The following is an 11203-nucleotide window of genomic DNA, read 5'->3' on the forward strand; positions in this document are numbered from 1 at the left end:
ACGAGATGAATGGTCTCTTTATATAACGCCGTTGATACTTGAGACTTACATCTCACCTAAACGACCATAGGTGACATGACCTCGATCCTGAGTGTTTTGAGAACTCCTGTCTTTGAGGGCGGTCCTTTGATTAGTATGGGTGAGAGTGACCAGATTACCAACTCAGCATGCCTACCTTTTTGGGGATTTTTCTGATTTGGGAGCTGGGAACTTAGTTACACAAGATGGAATTCACTCCTTCCCCGAAGCAGGGGTAAGTAGAGAGATTACTCCCTTAAGGGTTGATTCCGGGTCTTGAACATAGTGGCCACAACTTCTCTTTAGAAGAGAGGACTCAGTCATAGGAGGACTATGAATTATTTTCATTAAAGGGATCAGTGGTACTTAAGGATTTAGATGTAACTACAAAGGCATAACGGTTATTGGCCCAACTGTACTTACGAACAATCTATGAAGGGTTATCGCACTGTTGATTGGTTGATATGGACACAAAATATATTTGTAGTAAGGAAAGTTCAACTGTCGGTTTTTAGTGGAGTTCCTGGCAGTTAATAGATGGTGGATTGAAAACCACTTTAGGTTGTGCAATTATTCATGCATCATGTATTATAAGTGTTATAATATGGCATGATGAAATTACAAGAGAGCATGCACATGCATCATGAAATATAATAGTTATATTTATGTATGCAATAAGCATTTTCATGCATCATCTTTATATTATAAGCGTTATAGTATAAGGGTGAATGGAAGTATGTTTTCTTGGTTTGTTGCTATTTTGTATAAGTGTTATATAAAAAGTAACAATGAATGAACAATGCATGAAGCATGACACTTAGGCTGTTTGTAAAAGTTATGAATGCCTTGTATGTGTTTGCTTTGCATTATGAATGGTTTTGGTTGTTTCTGGTTATAAGCGTTATAATGGAAATTAGAACTAAAATCGATAAGAAAGAGTTGCATACGGACTTAAGCGAACTCATGTTTTAAAAGGGTCTTAAAATTGGATTGAGATAGACCTAAGTTCAAGGTTCCAATGGGATTAGCAACCTAAGTTTAATCTTTTTAAATCAGTTTAATAGGATTAAATTTATTGGCATAAAAGATTAAAATTGTATTAAATCTATCTATAAGGGACCTTTTGTCTAAGACGGATTCTGTCTAGGCTAGGGTACTTAAGCTGACAGAAATGGAACACCCCTACCTGGAAAGGTGAATTAGATAGATTTTCTGCAAGCATGCGACAGTTGGTCAAAAACTCCGTTAAAGAGTTTAATGGATGATGATCAAAAGTTATTCAACTATCCAAGGTAAATGTTACTCTTGGGCAAACCTAAAAAGTCACTTAGTTAAAATTCTTAGCCATGTTTTTTCTAAGTAAACTAAACCCTAAGTTATAAAATACTCAGTGGGAGGAAGAGATGTATCTGATATGTCAATGGTTCCACTCACATTTCTCCCTAAATGTTCACGCCGTGAGATTCATGCTTGGCCTCGTGGTGCCTTGGGAGCATCCCCTTTGGATGGTGTTTGCATGAGTCAATATCAAGGTGGACGGAGAGAGTATTTATAGTAAGTGGGTGAAGGGTATGTGTCAACACATTCTACAATCTCTATCAATAGTTCGCACTGTGAGATCATTCTTGCACTCCCTCGTGGCGCCTTGGGAGCAACCCCTTTCGGATGGGTTTTGTGCAATTGGTCAATATCAAGATGAATTCCAAAAATGGATAGGGTCACCTTAGTTTTTGCCCCAATCGGATTTTTTCCCTTCGAATTGGCTGCTTAAGGCAAAACTTTAGGGTCTAAAATGGCGGGTCACACTTACGGAAAATTATTAAGTAAGTTAATGATTTCTTGACTAAATCAATGATGGCTATTTGTTATAGGACTAAGAGTTGTTCTGGTATTAATGGCTTGTTGAGAGTGTCGCAATTCAGAGGAGGGATAAATTGACCACCCTTCGGCGACTTTTGTCCTAAACCTTTGAAGCATCATTGCGAAACTAGATGTCATACGTGGTTCATGTTAGTTTTGCTAAACCATATTGGATGTTGTATGTTTTTCAATGGGTATTAGCTTAAAACCTAACGTAGGTCAATGTTTTTTTGTTTTCAGCAACATGTTTGATTTTCTATTTAATGCCTCTAATTTGACCAATTACATACAGTGGAAAGAGTCTTGTAAAACGTGTTTCATGGTAAATGACCTCGAGTTTGTCATGGTTGAGGAATGTCCTCAAGTCTCGAACCTTGATACATGATGCATTGTGAATATGATGAAATAATGGTGTATATTGCGATGGTGGTGTATGCGTTGTAAATGCAAGTTTTCCTAGCAAAATCCAAGTATAAATCCTGCTAGGTTGCCTGGTAAGCCCAGGGTTAGACATAGGGACTATGGAGATAGTATGCGATGGTAAATTCTGATTCCTTTGTGGTAACAATCAAAACAATAAGTTGGTTGGTATGCGGCGAAATTGAGAAAAGAGTCAATAACAACGAAAGTTACAATGAGTATGTGGGGAACGGGTTAATAAGGGATTTAGCTAACACTTCCTAAGATTGTGTTCAAGTTATGCGATCATGTTACACACATACAACGGCAGGTCATCTCTCAATGCAAATGCTATAGCTCCTAATTTTAAGACGCATGCGATGTATACGATGATGTCTATAGAACTTATGTCTACCTCTATTCTTGTCTATGTGATGATGAATGATACACACATACACAAGGCGACCACATACTATCATATCCTATTCTATGGTGCATGCGATGCATGTTAGCAAATAGAACTTATCTCTAAGTTTCTATCTCTTGCTTATGCGGTTCTAATCTGACTTTCTTAAGCCTAGATTCTAACCTAGCTCTCTCAAGCCTAGGTTCTTTCTTTAGACTCTCTCTCAAGTATCTCTAACTAGGTGATGGACGCATACATAAGACAAGATGATCGTATAAAATGAAGATCTTAGGTCATGCTAGCTAAGTGCTTCTCAACCCATTCAGAAGTTTAGTTACTCATGCGTAATGCAAAGAGAGTGAACAGATGTAGAGATGCAAATGCCATTTTATAAATAAAATTAGAATACAAAATGACAATGGAACGTAGGGAAAGTGAGTCTGGTAGTAATGTCTTGCTTTCCAAGGCTTTTACACTGTGTTCTTCTCTACTCTACCCAAAAGAATGTTCTTTATTTTGCAAGAGTCTGCCCTCTCTCTGTTCTCAATGCTTCCCGACACTCTCTCGAGCTAAGCAGAAATGATCTTTTGACGTCTTTTTTCTTCACTCGCCTCCGCCTTCTACGATAAAAATTACAGACTACGGCTATCTATAGAAATGGCGAGAAAGAACTCCAAAATTTTGAACTGCTGAACTCGAACTCCTTTAACGAAGGTGGCCTTCGGTATTTATAGAGCTTCAGGGTGAAGAGCTTTTCTCTCAAATGATTGCAATGATGGGATGTCATTAAATCTCTGTTTGATGCGCCGATTAATTGTCACTGAAAATTTGAGTGTACTTTCTACAGTATGTCATTAACGGCCTGTCAACTAAATTCGGATTCAACCAACATCAGCTTTCTGTCCCATCATTATTTATTAAGCTTTCACCTTGATGCGCCGTCTCTCTGTGGCCACCTTCTTGAGCAAATCTTCTCGAACGCAAACGATCACATAGCTTTGCGGTCGTAATCTTCTAATGCGCTCGAACACTGAATTCCTTGGATCATAATTTTGTCTTTCGCCAACGCATTTTCCTGCACAAAATACGTAAATTAGCTGCTTTAATGCGATGGGTGCATGCGATCGCAATGTTCTCAACTTAATGCTTTTGGACATGATTTTACATATTTTTACCGTCGCAATCCTACATTGTTTTATATCTTTGCACTGTAATAACGTGTATTTCTGCCCTTATCACACCCTCAAATTTAAAACAATGCTTGTCCTCAAGCATAAACTAAAGATTTTCTCTAGAGAGTTAGCCGCCTTTTTCTTTCCTAGATTTCTCGAGGTGCCTTATTCAAATCCTATGTACCAAAATCTCCTTAATTCATATCTTGGTCTTTTCTTAAAATATTTCTAAAATGTAGAGACCGCAAGTTTATCCTTAAAAAAGACTTCACTTGTTTCTAGGGCATCGCATGATTTATTTTAAAAAAAAACTTTTTTTTTCAACTGGTGTGTTTTCAAATGATTTTTATCCTTGCGTAGTTTAGATATTCTTTCTATGACCTTGCACTGATCCGAGTGCCTAGCCTTCATTTTGGCTTGTCCCCATCGGTGTCATGCGAGCATCCAACTACGAGCAAGGCGCTCTTTCTCAGTCTAAACTCATGCCCATTTGGCAGCGGAGTAGCGATCATTTTATTTATGCATTGATCACCTAGATTTCTAACCTTCGTTTTGGCTTGCCCCCATGGGTGTCATGCAGACATCCAACTACGAGTAGGATCCGATTGCAACGTTATTATTTTTATTTATTTATTATTTTTTTGAGATGGTAAAAATAGCAAGGTTGAAAATAAATACCGCACCCCCAAATTTAAACGCATCAATGTCTTCATTGCTGAAAGACTGAAAGAATTCATGTGATGCTCGTAGGAGGTTTCGTAAAATCCGTTTGAAAGAAAGCTGATGGACCACTAACTTCTAGAAGTATTTCATGAATTGACTGTCCTAAAATTAAGTTGATTTTGGTACATGCGATGAGAAATAGAGGAATCCATTTCATCATTGAAATCATAATTGGCATAGAAAAATAATGCGGTGACTTACTAAAGTAATCAATATTTAATGATTGTGCCGACTAAAGAGGATGCGATGATAAAATTATCAAAGTTAAAGATGAGATGCAAGAGTGCAAAATTTGGAATAAACAAAGTCAAGGAAAGATACAACCCCCAAATTTGCTCTATTGCCCGCATAATTTGTGATCGCATCCTTCTTTGCAGTGAGTCGATGTCTTCGATTGCGATGGCTAAACGACTATTTTTCAGTTATTGTGTAGCTCCACCGCAATCGTTTACCACATCGTTGCAAAAAAACATTGAGAGGGTCAAAAATATAAAAGACAGAGTTAACAAAATTTTTTTTTTTTTTTTTTTTTTAGAGATGAGGAGTAAAAAGGATATAGAAATGATAACAGATATAAAGAGGTAGAGTGAGTTCATGAATCAAAGATAGGAGAAGGATACTCCAAAAGAATTACGTACCTGATGAATTTGAATCGCTTAACAACGTAGGGACCGCTTATAACTTTCAGTCTGGGCTCTTTATGTCCAAGGCGGTTTTCTCTTCTTTTCTCGATCTTCTGAGATCTTGATTGCCTTAAGCCAGAGATTTTTCCCATTAACGTTCATCACGATTTCTCCCTTATGTACATCAATTTGAGCGCGACTGGTCGATAGGAATGGTCGTCCCAATGTGATGGGCGCATCTTCGTCTGCTTTATGATCTAGAATGATGAAGTCTGCCGATAAAATGAATTTTTCAATTAAGACCATGACATCCTTCAATTCTCCCTCGGGGTGTACTCGGGATCTGTCTGCAAGCAGGAGAGTCTCCGTCCTGGGCATTAGTTTTCCCACATTCAATCGTTTGAAAATTGATAGCGACATTAAATTTATACTCGCCCCAAGATCGTATAGTGCTTGACCAATGTAGACCCCTCCAATTGAGTAGGGTATCGTGAAGCTTCCTGGATTGCACATTTTTGGTGGGATCATAGTATTTAACCTTTGCATTACTACCATTGTAGCGATTTTTTCTTCATCATTCTGTTTCCTTTTCAATCTTTGTGGGAATGGTGGTCGCTGTACTTCTTCTATCTCGTGTTCTAGAGGCTTGTAGGTGGACGCAACTTCTGGGTTAATCTTCTCGGGCTTTTCTGCATCATATGTCAATGGGTTCTTGGTTTTCACCTCATTCGGGTTAGTCATGGTGTGGCTTTTCCCCTTCTTCCCTGTCGTTTTTTCGCTCAGCAATGAGATTTCTTGGTGTTGTTCCTTTTCTGTACCCCTAAAGTTGCGAGGGAGCTCTATTGAGCTCGACAACGCTCCTTGTGGTCTACTTTTGGCTCGCCCGCAATCTGTCCCATTTAGATTTCGAGATTTCGGATTGAAGTCACTTGATTCTGGAACACTGTCTCGTTCTTTTCTATGTACTACTTTAATAGGCTTTCCAAGGAAGAAGATGGTGGCGCTTGTGAGCTGCTGGCTTGATTTTGCGTTTGATCATTCATTCGCGGGAAAAATCCTGGCTGCCCTTCTTTTTGCGCCATAGGTTGATATTTTTGTTGTTGATTTTTCCACATGAAATTGGGGTGGTTTCTCCACCTAGGGTTGTACTTATCAGAGAAAGGGTTATTCTTTATGAAGCATATTGACTGCGGATTCCTTGGACATTCTTCAATCGAATGTGCTTCTCCACTGGTGACATAACTTGTGGTCGTTTGAGCGATTACGTTGACTTGCTCTTTATGCGTTCCTGTGCTATTGATTGCGATGCCTTGTATTAGATTCATCATTGCATTCATTTTATTTTGTAGGGATGCGATGGCCCCATTACTTGCGTCACTATCCTTAATTCTTAGTCGTTGATCGCTTTTTCTCTAGTCTTCGTGATTCTTTGAAATGCGATCAACTATATTTTTCGCCTCGTCATATGTCTTGTCAAGCAGACCTCCAGCTACTGTCGCATTGGCAGCCGTCTACGATGCAGGGTTCAAACTGTGGTAGTAATTTCCATTTGGATATAATCGGGTAAGCCATTGTGCGGACAATCTCGCACTAGTCTTTTAAACCTCGCCCAGGCGTCACTGAGCGATTCGTTGATATCTTGTTCAAAATTAGTAATCAACTTCCTCTGTCTTGCGTTCTCTATCGGGGGGAAGTACTTCTTTATGAACTTTTCAACTACTTATTCCCACGATGTGATCTCTCTTGGTTCGAGAGAATAAGCCCATTTCCGTGCTTGGTCACACAACGAAAAATGGGAACAACGTTAGTCGAACCTCCTCAGCGGAGATGTTTGGGAACACAAACATATTGCAGATTTCAATAAAACTCCGGAGGTGGGTGTGCGGATCCTCGCCATGCCTATCGCCAAACTGTCCGACAGTTTGAATCATCTGCAGCATCACCGGCTTCATCTCGAACCTCGATCCATCCAAGGTTGGCCTCATGATTGCTAATGAGAAATCATAAAGGTTGGGCAACACATAGTCTCAGATGAGCCTATTGCGGTTGTTCGCCATGATGTTATTTGCGTCCGGTGCTCTGTCTTTCGGTTGCTCTGCTATGTTGGGATTTCTCTCTTGTTGTTGATGTAGGCGGTTGTCTCTTCTTCTTCTTCAGAAAGTTCTTTCAATCTCTGTGTTGTAATTGGGCTCAAGAACTTGTCCTTCGCTCATATGACGCCTGCTTCTTCCCCTATCAAAGGAGAGGCAGTGCACAGAGATGGAAAGCTATAAAGAAAATAAAAAAGTTATCTTTAGCACAATATGTACTGCCGTAGTCCCCGACAATTGCGCCAAAAACTTGATGCATTGTGAATATGATGAAATAATGGTGTATATTACGATGGTGGTGTATGCATTGTACATGCAAGTTTTCCTAGCAAAATCCAAGTATAAATCCTGCTAGGTTGCCTGGTAAGCCCAGGGTCGAACACAGGGACTATGGAGATAGTATGGGATGATAAATTCTGATTCCTTTACGGTAACAATCAAAACAATAAGTTGGTTGGTATGTTTATTTAAAATATAAATCCTATGCGGCGGAATTGAGAAAAGAGTCAATAACAGCGAAAGTTACAATGAGTATGCGGGGAATGGGTTGAGAAGGGATTTATTCAATTTTTATGGATCTCGTTCAAGTTATGCGATCATGCTACACACATACAACAACAGGTCATTTCTGAATGCAAATGCTATAGCTCCTAATTTTAGGATGCAATGATGTCTATAGGACTTATGTCTAAGCCTCTATTCTTGTCTATGCGATGATGAATGACACACACATACACAAGGCGACCACATACTATCATATCATATTTCTAGGATGCATGCGATGCATGTTAGCAAACAGAACTTATCTCTAAGTTTCTATCTCTTGTTTATACGGTTCTAATCTGACTTTCTCAAGCCTAGATTCTAACCTAGCTCTCTCAAGTTTAGGTTCTTTCTTTAGACTCTCTCTCAAGTATCTTTAAAGGGGTGATAGACGCATACATAAGACAAGATGATCGTATAAAATAAAGATCTTAGGTCATGCTAGCTAAGTGCTTCTCAACCCATTCGGAAGTTTAGTTACTCATGCGTAATGCAAAGAGAGTGAATAGATGTAGAGATGCAAATTCCATTTTATAAATAAAATTAGAATACAAAATGACAATGGAACGTAGGGAAAGTGAGCCTGGTAGCAATATCTTGCTTCCTAAGGCTTTTACACTGTGTTCTTCTCTACTCTGCCCAAAAGAATGTTCTTTATTTTGCAAGAGTCGGCCCTCTCTCCATTCTCAATGCTTCCCGAACACTCTCTCGAGAAAAACAGAAACGATCTTTCGACGTCTTCTCTCTTCACTCGCCCCCGCCTTCTACGTATAAAAATTACAGACTACGGCTATCTATAGAAATGGCGAGAAAGAACTCCAAAATTTTGAACTGTTGAACTCGAACTCCTTTAACGAAGGTGGCCTTTGGTATTTATAGAGCTTCAGGGTGAAGAGCTTTTCTCTCAAATGATTGCAGTGATGGGATGTCATTAAATCTCTGTCTGATGTGCCGATTAATTGTCACCGAAAAGCAGTGTGTCGTTAACGGCTTGTCAACTAAATTCAGATTCGACCGTCATCAGCTTTATGTCCCATCATGATTTATTAAGCTTTCACCTTGATGCACTGTCTCTATGCGTAAATTAGTTTCTTTAATGTGATGGGCACGTGCGATCACAATGTTCTCAACTTAATGCTTTTGGACACGATTTTACATATTTTTACCGTCGCAATCCTACATTGTTTTATATCTGTGCGTTGTAATAATGTGCATTTCTGCCCGTTATCAATGCACTGAGAAGTGTTTGTAATGCATATGAGGCATGGATGAAGGCTAATTCATGCTTTTGGACACGATTTTACATATTTTTACCGTCGTAATCCTACATTGTTTTATATCTGTGCGTTGTAATAATGTGCATTTCTGCCCGTTATCAATGCACAATTCGTATGTTGTGCCTCTGTCTCTTATACACATCTAGATGTGTATAAGAGACAGCTATCAATGCAATCCTACATTGTTTTATATCTGTGCGTTGTAATAATGTGCATTTCTGCCCGTTATCAATGCACTGAGAAGTGTTTGTAATGCATATGAGGCATGGATGAAGGCTAATTCATTAGCTCAAATTCACATATTGGCTAGCATACCTGATGCTTTGGCCAAAAGGGTTGAGAACATGGTCATTGCACGTGAGATCATGGACTCGTTGCAAGATTTGTTTGAATGTCAGTTCTTACTTTTCGAGCACAGAGGGATGGATGACAAAACCAGTAGTGTCAGTTCCTAAGTTAATCCCTAGGAAGAGAAAGAAAATGTTGCTGACTTTGTTGAAGTTCATCGACAAGAAGTGTTATCTGACATTGAACTTGGAGCTTATTTAGGTTTTGATATTAGTCCCTCTACTCTTCAAAATAGGAGAATGTCTAAAAAGACATGTTTGGTAGAGAATAATGATTATGCCTAGATCCTTGATTCGGGCGCTACTAACCATGTTAGTTCCTCTTACCAAGGATTCAATTCCTTGCAAACATTGCCATAGAGAGAGATGACTCTCGAGTCGGTATTGGTGAGGTTGTTTCAGTTGTTGATGTAGGCAGGCTGAAGTTATTTTTGGACAAGAAACATTATTTATTACTGGATAATATTTTTGTAGTTCCTCATATCAAGAGGAACTTAATCTTGATTTCTTGTCTCATTGAACAAGGTTATACTGTCTCATTTTCTAAAAGTAAAGTGTTTATTTTCAAGAACGGGATGAAGGTTGGTTTTGGTGACTAACAGCCTTGTTTAATACTGAAATGTTCAGTACAACGACAACAGCTAAAAGACCAAAGGTTTCTCCTAAGAAAAACGCCCATCTTTGGCATCTAAGGTTAGGTCACATCAACCTCAATAGGATTGAGCAGTTGTTGAAATGTGGACTTCTAAAGAGTTTAGAAGAAAACTCTTTGCCAGTGTGTGAATCATGCTCGAAGGTAAGATGACAAAACAATCTTTTACTGGAAAAGGTTACAAAGCCAAAGAAGCCTTGGAGCTTGTACATTCAGACTTCTGTGGTCCGATGAGTGTTAGGGCTCGAGATGGGTATGAATATTTTATCTCTTTCATAAATGATTATTCAAGGTATGGGTATCTCTACCTAATGCAACGGTAGCCCCCTCGGGCATGCTCTTTGTACAACCAAGCGAAGAGCTAGTAAGGGCGAAATGGAATATCATATGTAGTGTAAAATCGGATCTGAAGCTCTTTACTAGGATTGGAACAAGCGAGGAACGAGTGACCACAAGCTCCGCTGTAAGAAGATAAAAAAACTATGTTCCGATCGTGGTGAAGAGTATATGGACCTTCAATTCCAGAACTATATGATAGAACATGGGATTACGTCCCAACTCTCGGCCCCAAGTACACCTCAGCAGAATGGTGTATCAGAAAGGAGAAACAGAACCTTGTTAGACATGGTTCAGTCGATGATGAATTATGCTCATCTTCCAGACTCATTTTGGGGTTTTGTAGTGGAGATTGCATGCTATATTCTGAACAATGTTCCCTCGAAAAGTGTTTCTGAAATACCTTTTGAGCTGTGGAGACACCGTAAAGGTAGTTTACACCACTTCAGGATTTGAGGGTATCCGACCCATGTGCTTGTGACTAACTTGAAGAAGTTGGAATCGCTTTTGAAAGTTTGCCTTTTTGTAGGCTACCCTAGGGAAACGAGGGGTGGATACTTCTATGATCTGAGTGAGAACAAAGTGTTTGTTTCTACAAATGTTATCTTCTTGGAAGTAAGCTTGTTTTACGTGAGATTTCTAATGAGATTGAGACTACTGAGGGTTCAACAAGAGTTGTTGAATAGACTGATAGATCAACAAGAGTTATTGAGGTCGGTGTATCTAGTCAACCAACTCAAGAGTTGAGACTGCCTCG

General features: G+C 39.2%; 1 non-coding gene across 1 annotated transcript; it reads left to right on the forward strand.

Annotated features, from left to right (window-relative positions):
• Positions 1-6766: 6766 nt before the first annotated feature.
• On the forward strand, positions 6767-6873 carry LOC120080625. The gene has a single exon (XR_005482579.1). It is a non-coding gene; the product is annotated as a small nucleolar RNA R71 (small nucleolar RNA).
• The last annotated feature ends 4330 nt before the right edge of the window (positions 6874-11203 follow it).

Source organism: Benincasa hispida, chromosome 6 (genome assembly GCF_009727055.1).
Source record: "Benincasa hispida cultivar B227 chromosome 6, ASM972705v1, whole genome shotgun sequence".
Lineage (NCBI taxonomy): Eukaryota > Viridiplantae > Streptophyta > Magnoliopsida > Cucurbitales > Cucurbitaceae > Benincasa > Benincasa hispida.